Genomic DNA, 4,493 nt, shown 5'->3' with positions numbered 1-4,493 from the left:
GAGCATTCAGTCCCACTTCAACCACCTAACCAAAATGGTCAAGGTCATGGAATTATTGGAAGAAGAGGTATCCCAAATAGGCAATATGAAGTAGGTGAGACTTCACAAAGGCATGATGACTATTTGGGTAGTTTGAATGGAGCCAACTCACAAGCTTTTGGGCTGAATACTCAACTTCCTAGAGGCCCTCTACCAACAGGAAGATTGCATAGTGGCTCTCAGCCACCTATTGGGATATTTCCATCTCACTTTGGGGGTTTAATGCTTGGCACTCATGATCATTCTATTTTGGGACAACAACCATTTCATGAAAGAGAACTGAAAGACAATATCATTTTGGCCAAGTTCAATGGTCAGTCATCTTTACCATCTGATTTAGAGGAGTGGATCTCCAAAATGGAATCTTACTTTGGCATATTTCCTAGAACTGATGACATGAAGATTCATTTTTGCTTCCTTGCACTCGGAGGGATTTGCACATACTTGATGGAGGTATATTAAAAAGAAGAACATACTTGTAGAGAATTGGGAAACTTTCAAGACACTTATGGCTGAAGTCTTTGTCTCTCCTATTGAAAAAGAGAATTTGGCACGGAGATGGTATGGTTTGGAGCAAAGAGGCCTAAGTGTAAGAGAGTACACCGATCAATTTATCAACCTAACCATGTATGTAGAGAGCATTAGTGATGAGGCTAAGCTCCACAAGTATATGTATGGATTAGAGCCATCTTTATCGGGGCTGATGTCATGGTATAAAACACTACTTCTCTTTTGAAAGCTATTGAGCTTGCAGAGCGCTATGGAATGAAATATAGAAGAGAATCTTCATTTCAGCTTGGTTTTGGATAGCCAAGGACTGTTTTAAAACATGGACAAGTTGGTAACATTTATGGCAGCAATCATGTGTCAACTAAAGGCTTAAGGGTGCCAACTTATCCACCATTCAATGCTTCAAGACCTCAAAGTAAGTTTAGGACAACAAGCAGTCCTAGAGTTGATTTTAAACAAGGGGATAGCAGGCCTAAATCCATTTCAGCCAACATGAATCCTAAGTCTATGCCTATGGACCTCTATAAGGAAAGAAAGAAAAAAGGCTTATGTTTCAAGTGTGGGAAAAAGTATACACCTGATCATACTGCAAAGTATGCATACAAAAATGCCAAAGCCAAACTTCAGAGTATATTAGTCTTTGAGGATCCTAAAGATGAGATTGATGAAGCTAATGCAATTACACCTAATGTTGAAAATGAAAATCTTGAGGAAGAAGTTGGGCAAGAGTATTTTTATGATCCAACTGACTCTTTTCCTTTTGATCATGAGCCACTTGCTGCCACTAGTTGCTCTATTTTCATGGATGCTTGGATATGTTCTAAGAGCCCTAATACACTCCATATGAAGGGTAACATTCATGGAAAGGTTATGTTCATCCTAATAGATAGTGGCAGTATCCATAGTTTTGTGAATAAGTCCATTATGGACAAGCTAAACTGTCTTTCCACTGATTTACAACATCCCATACGAGTTCAAGTGGCCAATGGTGAAAAAGAAATCATCACACAAATATGCCCATGGGTTTCTTTACAGTTGGCTGAAAATTTTGAAGCAAAAGTAAACATGATTACCTTGGAAATGGGGCCTATAGATATTGTACTCGGTTGTGATTGGTTGATGACATTAGGTAAAATCATTATGGATTTCTCATAACTGTATATGGAGTTTATCTGCAATGGACAACTCATCTCTTTGCAGGGAATTCCTAGTAGATCAGATTTTCAGCTTATCATTATTCAACAACTCAAAAGGGAGTATAAGAGGCGTTCACAAATATTTGTTTTGCATTTGAATAAAGAGATGGAAGATCAGCCTAATAATTCAGTAAGTCATCTAGCCTTGATAGCTCTTCTTGAGGAGTATAGGGATTTGTTTGAGGTGCCTACTTCATTGCCTCCCAAGAGAACAGTAGATCACCCTATTGATTTGGAGCCCAACTCAAAGACAATCAATAAGCCACCTTACAGATTATCCAAATGTGAGTGGGAGGAAGTAGCCAAGCAAATCAAGGAACTTCTTGAGATGGGATTCATAGAATCAAGTTCTTCATCTTATGCATCTCCACTTTTGTTACTTAAAAAGAAAAATGGATCTTTCAAGATGTGCATTGACTACAGGGATCTTAATAAGATCACAGTGAAGAACATGTATCCAACACCCAAGATTGATGATTTGCTTGATGAGCTCAAGGGGGATCGATTCTTTACGAAGATTGATTTGAGGTCAGGGTATCATCAGATTCGCATGAGAGAGGGTGACGAAATCATGACTTCTTTTAGGACTAATCGCGGGCTCAATCATTTCTTAGCGATGCCATTTGGGCTTACAAATGCTCCAGTTACCTTCCAGAGCCTGATGAATAAGATTTTGTATCCTTTCCTCTTTCAGTTTGTCTTAGCCTTCTTTGAAGACATTTTGATTTACAGCAAGACTCTATAGGATCACTTATCACACATGAGGAGGGTTTTTGATGTATTTGAGATATCAAAAGCCTTTTGCTAAGGAGAAGAAATGTTCTTTCATGTAGATTGAAGTGGAATACTTGGGACATATTGTCAGTGAGAAAGGGATACAGACTGACCCTAATAAGGTGTAATGTATAAAAGATTGGCCAACACCTACTACTACTACATCTCTTAGAGGATTTCTTGGTCTATCTTCATTCTACCGCCGATTCATCAAGCATTATGCGGCTATTGTAGCTCCTTTGACTGACAGGTTGAAGAAGGAAGCTTTCTTTTGGGATGCTCTTGTAGATAGTAGTTTCAACCAGTTAAAGAAACTCCTTACTTTTGCTCCTATTTTGGTATGCTAGATTTCTCGAAAGAATTTACCATACGGTGTGATGCCAGTAGTAGAGGCATTGGGGCTGTTTTGTTACAGAAGCATGGAGTGATTGCCTTTGAGAGCCGTAAGCTTACAAATAAAGAAATGACCATGAATGTTTATGACCAGGAGATGTTGGCTATTTTGTATGCAGTAAAGAAATGGCACCATTACTTATATGGCAGCCGATTCAGAGTCCAAAGTGATCACAGGGTTCTTAAGTATTTTCTTACTCAGTCCAATCTCACTTCTAAGCAGCATAGGTAGGTAGCTACACTGCAAAATTATGATTTTGACATCACTCATACAAGGGGTAAAGACAATATAGTGATTGATTCTCTTTCTTGTATGTGGGCTTGCAAAGTTTCAGCAATGGCTGAACTACATAGTGATTAGATTGAAGAATTACAAGAGACTTATCTTTTGGATGAAGAGCTCAGCCATATTTTTCAGAAATTACAGCAAGGTCTCATGGAAGAAAACTTGCATTATTAGCTTAAAAATGGCATTTTTTGGTTAAATGGCAAGATTGTCATTCCTTTTACCTCTTCTTTTACACGGAAAATTATGGAGGAACTACATTCTTTGCCTTTAGCTGGACATCTTGGAGTTATCAAGACCTATGACAGGATTAGTAAAAGCTTTTAGTGGAAAGCGTTGTGGAAAGATGTCAAGGACTTTGTCATGACGTGTATGCCTTGTCAACAGAATAAGGACAATGACTATAAGCCAGGTGGTTTGTTGCAGCCATTACCCATTCCTACAAGTAAATGGATGCACATTACCATGGATTTCATTACTGGCTTACCTACTACCAAGAAAGGATGGAATAGTATATATGTTACAGTCATTACCCATTCCTACAGGTAAATGGACACACATTACCATGGATTTCATTACTGGCTTACCTACTACCAAGAATGTAATGAGCAGGGATCACGGGAACAGGGCATGGGAACATACCAGTTACACTAACGGTATATAAGGTGTAAGAGGGTATTTTGAGGCATGACAGAAATTATCAAGAAACTCTCTTTTCACCTTCTCAAGCTTCCATGGCTTCTTTTTCCTCTTCCTCTTCTTCTCCCCTTTCCCCTCTTTCTCTCTCTTCCTGTCTTTCTCTCTCCTCTCTCTCTTCTCCTTTAGTCCTTCTCTATCTTTTCTCCCTCAGTTAGGACAGTTAGGTCTCTTTCATTACAAGTGGTATCAAAGATTTGTCCTTGATCCTTCTCTTTTCACATAGATTTAGGGCTCTCACAGTTTTCCCACAGTTAGAAAACCCCAGTTACATCTCTCTCACAGGTACACAGGAGTACTCAGGCAGGTTATCAGCCCTCTTGAAGACTATGGCAACCTTTCTTAGAGCTTTCCCAAGAAGCCATGGAACCTTTAGCCCAAGAACCTCAAAGATCTTGCTCCCTCCTCTTCCTCTGCAGGAATGGTTGGTCCCAATGCTTCCCCTTCATCTTGTGCAACATCTAGAGCAGCATAGAGCATGGCCTACCTTGTCTGGAGCCTCCAGGGAGCAACCCAAAAATCGCGGCGCATTTTGCGCTGGTCTTCCTGGCCTACTCCCTCTCTTCCAACTCAGTCTCAGCCCTCCCTTGCTTCACTTC

This window comes from Lygodium microphyllum, chromosome 19 (genome assembly GCF_053477565.2).
Source record: "Lygodium microphyllum isolate KBCC chromosome 19, Lygodium_microphyllum_v1.1.10, whole genome shotgun sequence".
Lineage (NCBI taxonomy): Eukaryota > Viridiplantae > Streptophyta > Polypodiopsida > Schizaeales > Lygodiaceae > Lygodium > Lygodium microphyllum.
Note: the sequence above shows the minus strand (reverse complement) of the source record.